This window comes from Mandrillus leucophaeus, unplaced genomic scaffold (assembly GCF_000951045.1).
Source record: "Mandrillus leucophaeus isolate KB7577 unplaced genomic scaffold, Mleu.le_1.0 Scaffold885, whole genome shotgun sequence".
NCBI lineage: Eukaryota > Metazoa > Chordata > Mammalia > Primates > Cercopithecidae > Mandrillus > Mandrillus leucophaeus.
The window spans coordinates 553,056-563,087 of NW_012109641.1; positions in this window are offsets into that span (position 1 = coordinate 553,056).

Here is a 10,032-nt window from a genome sequence, read left to right on the forward strand (position 1 = left end):
TATTGGCTTGGGAAAGCCTGTGTGGGGATACGCTTGCTTAGTGTAAAGTTTCAGGATCAATGCAAAAAATTCTCCTGAAAGAGAATGTAGAGCCCTCTAAATCCAGGGTGTAAAGTTGTTTTTGCATACACCGTGCTGTTTCATCTCTCTCTTTTTCTTTTAATCTGTTGGGTTTTTAATGTTTTAATTGACACATTGTAATTGTACGTATTTATGGGGCACAATTTGACACTGTAGTATAATACATATATATGTTGCACAGTGATGATCAAATCAGGGTGGTTGGCATATCCATTGTCTTGTGCAGTTTTCATTTCTATGTGGTAAAAACATTCAAAGCCTCTTTCCTAGCTATTTTGTAATATATAATATCTTACTATTAACCATAGTCACCCTGCTGTGCAATAACACACCAAACGTTATTCCTCCTATCGAATTGTCACCTTGTACCCGTTGACCAATCTTTCTCTCTCTTCCCTCCCCATTCCCTCCTCAGTGTCTGATAAATGTTATTCTATGCTATACCTCCGTAATATCAACTTCTTATTGTTTTCAGATTCCACATATAAGTAAGGTCATGTGGTATTTGTCTTTCTGTGTCTGGCTTAGTTCACTTAATATGATGTCCTCCAGGTTCATTCATGTTGTCACAAATGACAGGATTTCATTTTGTATGGCTGAATGGTATTCCGTTGCATATACACACACCACATTTTCTTTATGGATTCATCTGTTGTTGGGGCCTTAGGTTGATTCACATCACATCTCTTCCTGTGTGTCCTGCTCCAGTGCTTTCACAAGCTGTTCAGATTAAAATGTGTTTCCTCCTCCACAGATGTAAAGGCTGTAACATTATTTGTTAAGCTCTCTCACACTTCTGTTTTTATAATGTGATAGTTCATGCATGCACACAAAAAAGTAACATGAATATAAATTGTGAAATACTATGATGAAATGAAAAACCATGAGCCTATCCCCAGACTGTTTAAGAACCTGAACATAACTAATATGATAGTATTGCATCTATTTCAGTGTGCCTTTTCTAATCCACTCCTTGTGTACTCTCCAGAAGTAACTACCACTCTCAATATTTTGTTTATAGTTCTCTTTCTTAAAAATGAGCTTATTGAATTATAATTAATACACATGGAAATGAACCCATCATAAATATATAATTCAATGATTTTTGACAAACATACACACTGATGTAAATGCAGTCACTGTTATGATCTAGAACATTTCCATCATCTCAACAGGTTTCCTTGTGTGCCTTCCCAGTCACCCCAAACCTCCCAGAACTAGGTAACTCTCCATCTGCTTTCTATAGATTTGATCTGCCTTTTCTAGAATTTCCTATAAATTGAAACATATAATATTTACTCTTTTGTTTCTAAGTTCTTTCCTTTGGCATAATATTTTTGAGATTCATCCATGTAGTATGAATAAAGCTGCTATAAACACTCATGTACAAAATTTTGGGTAAATATTCCAGTGTGGAATTATTGAGTGAGAATATGCTTATCTTTTCAATAAACTTAAATTACTTCCCTATGTGATTTTTGCTATTTTACATTCCCACCAGCAGTCTGAATTCCAGTTTCTCCATATCCTCTCCAACTTCTTTTTTAAAGCCAATTCAATGCATGTGTAGAGATATCTTATGAGTTTAATTTGCATCTTTTGGCGGCCAATAAAGCTAAACATTTCTCATATGTTTATTAGCCCTTTGTATATTTTCTTCCTTGAAATGTCTCTTCATATTATTCTCCTATTTATTCATAAGGCTGCTTCTCCAATTTTTGTCAAAAAACAAAAACAGAAAAAAGATCAGAATTATCTAATTTTGGTAAAGTCCAATTAATCATTTTTTTCTCATATGGCTAATGCTTTTTTTTTTTTTTTTTTTGAGACAGGGTCTCACTTTGTGACCCAGGCTGGAGTGCAGTGGTATGATCATGTCTCACTACAGCCTCCACCTGCCAGGCTCAAGTGATCCTCCCGCCTTAGCCTTCTGAGTGGCTTGGACTACAGGAGTGCACTATCATACCCAACTAATTTTTTAATTATTATCTTTAATGGAGACAACATCGTGTGTAGTAAAGACAAATCTATATCCAGAGTAAGTGTCTATTCCAGTAAGGACAAAACACTACCCCTTCCATGATGGAAGTGGTCCCATGTAGTCAACCTGCCACCTGGTAACTGGCTGATTACTCCGGGAAGTAGTGCCATATTAGGGACTCAGCGTGGTCTCCACTGCTGGCATATTAAGCACTCCAAGGTGGCTGTAGCCAGGTTGCCCTTGGACAGTGCAAGCTCATGATGCTGAGCCCCTGCATTAACTCCATCTTTCCACCATGGCCACTTTGTTCATGAGCCATTGGGCCACAACAGGGTTGGCTGGGGAAGGGGGCTGACCCACTTCCACAGAATGCGTCATTTTATCCACTTGATGATTAAAGTCCTCCTCTGCTGAGGTCACCGTTTGGTGAGCATTTACATGGAACCCAAATATCTTCACATTTATTTTGTTCATTCAAAGAGGTCTATCTACATATCCCATCTCCAAATTTCCTTATTCACCAAATTTCCAGTCATCTTTCTTTCAAGTCTCTGACCATCCAGCCAAACTTGCCCATAGCCCATGAATTTCTGTAGCGTTGCACTTCAGGTCATCTCTCCTTCCAAGTAAAGTACACAACCATGTGCACTGCTTTAAGTTTTGCTGACTGAAGATTTTTTTTTCACCACTGTCTTTTAGGAATGTCTCAGGAATGTGCTACAGCTGTCCACTTTCACGTGGTGACTGCATATTATGTAGAACCATCTATAAATCAGGCCAGAGAGTCTTCTCTTCCTCTGTCAACTGATTGGAGGGAACTCCCCATGAAGCCACAGGTACAGGCTGGGAGAGAGAAGGCAGTGTAGCAGGAGTGGAGATTGTGGATATTTTAACCGCCTCTTCATGTAATATCACTGAGGTACAAGGCCCCTAAATTATTTTCAGATTTATTTCCCACCCTCTGAAACAAAAATGTCTTACCAATAAGTCTAGAGCAGCTGCTGCTTCTCACACATTAGATTCAATCAGCATAATGTCATCAATGTAATGGACCAGTGTTATATCTTGTGGAAGAGGCAGACACTCAAAATCTCTGTGAAGTATGTCATGATATAGGGCTGGAAAATTGAAATGCTCCTGAGGTAGGACAGTGAAAATGTAGTGTTAGCCTTGCCAGCTGGAAGCAAAATGCTTCTGGTGAGCCCTATTGACAGAGATGGAGAAAGGGGCATTTTCCAGATCAGTAGCTATATGCCAGGTATGAGGGGATGTGTTAATTTGCTTAAGCAACGAAACCGTATCTGGTACAACAGCTGCAATTCATGTCACCTCATGGTTAAGCTTATGATAATCCACTGGCATTCTCTAGGACCCATCTGTCTTCTGCACAGGCCAAATAGGTGAGTTAAACAGAATTGTTGTAGGAATCACTACCCCTGCATCCTTAATGGTGTCACTAATCTCTGCAATTCTTCCAAGAATGCAGTCTTGTTTTTAGCTTACTATTTTTCTAGGTGGAGGCAGTACTATTGGATTCTACTTGGACTTTACCATCACAGTAGCCTCATTCCACAGGTCAGAGAAACAATGTATGGTCTTTGTCAGCTGCTGAGTATACCTATTCCAATTATGTATTCCGGAACTGGGGTTATAACCACAGGATGGGTTCAGGGACTCATTGGACCCAATGTGAGGCAGACCTCAGCTAAAATTCCATTGATCACCTGAACTTCATAAGCTCCTACTCTGACTTCTGGAGCACAATTATGTTTTGGGTCTTCTTTATTCAGAATGAATTAGGGCCAGAATCCAATAGTCCCCAAGAAGTCTGATTATTCTCTTTTCTCCGGTGCACAATTATCCTGGAAAAAGGCTATAGGTCCCTTTGGAGAGGCTTTAGAGAAAGATTACTAACAAATTTTTGGTATTGTACTGGTGTTCTTCCTCAAAGGGACCTGCCCTTTCCTTCGTTCAGGAGGTTCTAGCTTTGTAAATTGGCTCGACTCTAGAAATTGATTGAGGACTGTGACTCTCTGTTTCTATGATTTAGGTTAGACTGTTGTTTGCTTGACCTAAAATGTTTCTGTTTATATAGATCAAGTAAGAAATTAGTAGGCTTCCTGTCTATTTCAATTCCAGAAACACATGATGATCTAGTCAGTGTCATAGGTCTCTGTGAGTCAGATTATTCTGATGATTGCTTTGACTTTGTTGTCCACTTTGGTAACCACACCTACATAGCCTTTGGCAGTTGAATGCTATCACTTGGCCCCTGCCATCCTGGGATCCAATTGCTCCTATTGCATTTTGATTCCCAATTCAGTGACTGCAATTTCCACTGCAAGGCCAACCTACAGAGAAGAGTGATGACCATTTTTCAGATGCCAGGGCTCCCCCCGGGAAATTTATTTCTCACAGCTAATGATAAAATGTATGTCTTCCGAACCATTCTAGTATGTGTAAGTAGGTCTTAAATGATAAAATCTCTTTAACAGTCCACTTTCCCTAAGTCATTGAATCTCTTCTTCTACATTAAACCAAGGCAGTGTGTGCTGCCTCACTCTTTGTGGGCCACCTTTTGCTCCATGTTTTGTCCTACTAACCAAACAAACTGCGAGAGCCCTTTTCACCTTCCTGAGCTGCATGTTTAAAGAATGAATATATACTTTGTAAGCCCATATCAATAAATTATGCCTAATCAAACTTAGGTTCCTTTCATCATTATCTTATACCTTTAGTATTCATTCCCACATGTGTTCCCTAGATTTCTGTCTGTTTGAATTAGAAAAACTCAAGCAGTTCTTTTGGAGTGTAGTGTGACTTCCTCATGGGTCAAAATTTATATTCACCTTTAGAGGCCTGTTGCAATGTGAGTATAGTTATAGATCTACAATCAAAGAAAAGTGGTAGGAGGGAAGGAGTGGGTCCTGAGGAGAATCAACATTGTCTTTTATGACTCTGGGGAAGCCATACAGTTTCCTCAGGCAATGCAAGTTTAGTCCCTCAGATGGAACAGAGAGGCCAGTACCTCTGGGTGTGGATACCACTCTGCCAGGTGTGGTTAGGCTCCCTTAGAGTTTTCTCACACATCCCCATCCTAACTTACAGGATCTCATTATTTCCCAATCAATGCCTGCACTTTAATGGTAGATATGCTGAAGTTCCAGGGGGTTAAATTGTTTTGTAGTTTAGCCAGTTGCACAATTAAAATCCAGCATTTGATTTTCAGTAATCTCAACTCTGTAGCTACAGGAGATAAGGGTCTCCCTTCAGAGCGCATATAAAAGTTTTCAGGTGACTAATGTGGTAATTGAGCTGTGAATTCAAATCCCTGAGCTCATCTTTTTCTTTCACCACTTTGTCCAGTAGTATTAAGAGTAACCAGCTAATCTCATTGCATTTGTTAGTTTTCCAAAAATGTTTGAAAGTATCATAAACATAGTCACTCAGCTTCTTGCTTCTTATGAGTGGTTGATTAGGAATATCTAATGTGTATATTTTTGTATCTTTATTACCAATTCAAGCCATGAACAAACAGTGCTATCTTTATTATTGTAAATAAAGTTACCAGGAATTTTATATCTAATCAGATTATAGAGCCAATTTTAGAAACCCCATAACCAATTCAGAAAATTTATCCTTAAAATTCCATTCCTCTAGAATCTCTTTCAGTACCAAAATCTGTATTTTGTCAGAGTTCTTCACAGAAACAGAACAAATGGGGTGTGTGTGTGTGTGTGTGTATGTGTGTGTTACAATTTATTTAACATTGGTACATACAATTATGGAGGCTGGGAATCTGCTGTGTGTAATGTGGAGACACAAGAAAGGTGGTGGTGTAGTTCCAGACTATGTCTGATGGCCTGAGAACTAGACCTGATGTAAGTTCTGATCCAACTGTGAAGGCCTGAGAATCAGGGCACCAAGTATAAGCCCCAGTCCAAGGGCAGAAGAAGATCAATGTTTATCTCATGCAGTCATGTAGACAGTAAATGCTCCCTTCTTCTGTGTTTTTCTTCTATTCAGGCACTCAGCAGATTAAATGATGCTGACCTACACTAGTAAATGCAACATGCTTTACACAATCTACTGATACAAATACTAACTCATCTGGAAACATCTTCACAGACACACCTAAAAATAATGTTTAACTAAATATATGGACACCCCATGACTCCGTGAAATGAACGTACAGAATTAATCATCACAGGTAGTTTCAGGGAAAGTATTAAGGAGGAGAAAAATAACCAAGACAGAGCCCAACCAGAGGTATCTGGGTAGGCAGCATAAGGTGGGGTCCAGAGGCAAGCATAACTTAGTTGCAAATTCCCATAGTAGAATAGTTAAAAGTGCCATTATCACTTCTAGTTTATTATCATTGCAACTTTATTAGCTCTTCCTCATGTTCCATTTTTTTTCTAGAACCCAGAAGAAGGTTTATATTTGGCTTCTGCCTCAACCATTTCACAGTATAACTCAAATTAACCTTTGATGGAGGAAGGGAAAAAATGAAGAGTAAGTGGAGGAAGAGTGATTGAGTGGTTCTGGGTTCTATGTGGAGCAACAACTTAAGTCTCATTTCCTTGCATTGCCCTAGGAAGACAGTGGGACCTCAGAGGGAAGTACCTCTAGGGTGCATCTAGAAAATGTAGACTCCATGGTGTCAAACCCAATAGTCAATTCATCTTACTTGGTCCAACAACGCAGTCAATACATATCTCCTTGTTGAAACACTTTCTTCATTTGGTTTAAATATACCAGTCTCATGCTGACTCCTACTTCACTGTCTTCTACACCTGTGATGGACAGGTCTTATGCATGCTGACAGCTTCCCTACTCAAGTGTCCGTGTGTCTTAGCTTTTCTACCTGTAATTTTCACTGTTACTCAGGAGTTCACTCAGCCCATACACAAGGTTTAACACCAACAGGAGCAACTCTCAATCAATGGGATATGAGATTTGGTAGATAAATACTTCAGCTTACTCATTCCTTGATGAGAATATTTTGAAATAATTTTTACACAGTGCCTCAGAAGACCCCCAGTGAGACGGAGACTCAGTTGCCCCTAGCAGTAACCAACTTATTAATGCTCACTTTATTGGATTTTATTTCTTTCCTACTAACCTTCCTCAGTCTCTCACAAGTGTTTCCTGAAATTATGACCTAATAAAAAATCTGCACCTAAATCCTCGTTTCAAGGCAATCCAAGCTAAATGTTGGATTAAATGTTGGTTCTCTGAGGCTCTGTTCTTGGATCTCCTCTCCTTTTCTGTCTCACTCATTTTCTTGGGACTGAAATCCTTTAGTCTAATGGCTTTGAATACTATGTATGTGCAATGGTTTCCCAGATTATGTATCCAAGCCCAGACCACTCCTCTAAACTTTTATCTCCACATGGAGATCTAATAGGTATCAGACTTAACATGTCTAAACAGAGCTTCTGATAGCTCCTCTCCAAAAAATCTGCTCCTCTGGAAGATTTACCACAATTGAGTAAATCTGATGCATTAGAGGAAAGGAGAGAAAGCCTATGTGGAGGGAATGTGTTGTTAGAGGACAAGAGTAGCATGAGATGAGGTTGGAGGAGTAGGCAGGGACCAGATCACGCACAGGCATTTAAGTCAAAGTAAGAAGTTTACATTTAACTCGTGTGCAATGAGAAGCTCTCAAAGGCCCTTTAGCAGGGTTATAACCTGATTTAAATTACGTTTTAACAGAGAAATGAGACATTGAGAATAATTGAAAGTTCATCAGGTAACAAAGTCGAAGAGGGCTTTTCCAACAGAGGAAACAGGAAGCATGAATCGCTATCAGTTCTGATTTGCCTATCTTCTATAAACCACCTTCACTAGACCTTTAACTGATCTGTGTTTTAATGCGGAGGCCATGAGCTTTAAATGTCACCTTTGTAAAAGAATTATTGGGCATTTATACAACCAGGTCCACACAAAAGTAATATCTTGGAGTAATAGAAATAGAAATAGGCCTGTGTTTATAGCCCCGGTCCTTATCTTTTCAGATCCATAAACATGATTTTACAAATGCAATGAGAGTCTATTCATTAGTAATAACTAGGTTTAGCTACTCAGCCTTACAAAAAATTAATGAATTATCATTTTATGAATTTAAAATAAATATATTATCTGGCGTTCTTTTGGTTGTAAGTACAAAAACCAACATAAGTCAACCAAAAACTTCAAAAAAAATTATTATGTACAATACAGAAGTTTGTCACAGAACCCAAGGCCAGGAATGCCATTTGACCCCAGGAAGAGACAAAAATGAGAAACCAAAAATACTTTCTGGGTTTTCTGTGTGTTTCATCTATGTTCCCCTCTGAGCATCTGTTTCATTCTTACTCATATATCTCTGTGGAAGGGCTTCCTCTGATTCTCTGATCCATGTGGTAGAGCATTTTCTTCCCTTCTCTGAAGCTAGGTTTCTCTACCTATTTTCCTCTGTTAGCTTTTAAATATTTATTAAACAAATTGAACTACAATGGAACCACGGGTTAGGATACAGAAACACACTCCAGTGTCATTAGCAGTCATGGGATCCCATAGCCAGTATTCAAGAGTCTAGCTCTTTCTGAAGGCAATCTGTCTTACATTTCCTATCTGAATAATGCAGAGTAAACATGACAAGCATGCCCTGAACCTAATGAATGGACAAGTCTGTCAGCAAATAGTATCAGTTTCATGCATTTCCTTAGGGACTCTTTTTTCAGAGGACCCAGTTATTCCACCATTTCAGCTTTACAATGTCAGAAATTCATTCTCTCTTCAGTGTTTTTTCATCCTTCATTAAAATCTAGTGCCTTAAGAATGAATCCTCTAGGACAGGTAGTGACTTAGGGAATCACAGTTTTGCCTCCGGACTCCCAGCCAAGTGTTGGGCTCTCTCCCTCCCATTCTCCTCCTGTCCCACTGCACCCCTCCTCCTACTCTCTGTCTTTCCTTGACTGTTGAACTGTTTTGACAGAGTTAATTGAGTAAGGAGCCAGAGACCAGTGTGATCTGGGTTAGAAACATAAACACATTGGTTAGAAGAAAAAGCAAAAATATGTCAGATACAGGCATGGCATTAGAGTTGGCTTATCAGGGATGTGTTAGCCTGAAGTGCAGGAGCAGCAGAACTGACTTTGGGAACACAGGCTGGAGCAGAAATAGACTTGAAGACAGTTCCACACCCAGAGGACAGCTTTTTACGCATATGGTTGTATTTGCTGGAAAGTTCTCTTCTGCTTAACCCTGTATGGGAGACTGCCGTGGAGAATCTGACACAGCTGTTTCTCCATGTGCAGAAAGAGCATATCACACAGAGAAGCAACTGTTGAGACTGTGAAATCTGATTTATTAGATAAGTGTAAATGTGTAAATGTTGCCATATAATAAGTACTCAGTCTAGCGTCAGAGTCTAAAGTTGTCAATTTTTACAATCAAATCTTGATTCTCTTATTTCTGTCTTGCCTCAAGCTTACAGGCCCCAAAGACTCAGTTGATAAAGTGAAAATGATATTTTTCACTTTGCTTGGCATAAGACACAACTTTATCCCTCCCTGACCTCTTTCTGCCTCTTTCTTGACCTTTTCCCAGTAACCAATTATTTTTATTTGAATAAAGTAAAATGTATCTTTGACATCCTTCTCATTAAACGTCAACCATATTGGCAGGTTGTACAGGGATGGACAACAAAGATTTTTACTGGGGCAATCAGAGGATGAAACATCGTTTTTAAGTGTCATGAAAAGGTCTAGGATTATAGGACACTGCTCTGCTCCTGAAAGAATTGTCTACTTACACTAAGAAGTAACAGAATAGTGAGGTGTTGCTATTATGATCACCTGAAACTTGAGGAGAAAAAAAAGTAGTTCAATCAAAAGAATTCTAAGCTTTCCCCCAAGTTTCAAGAAAATGTCTACCCATATTTTCCTTCAAATGTTCCTTTCATTGTTTCATTTCTTTAATGT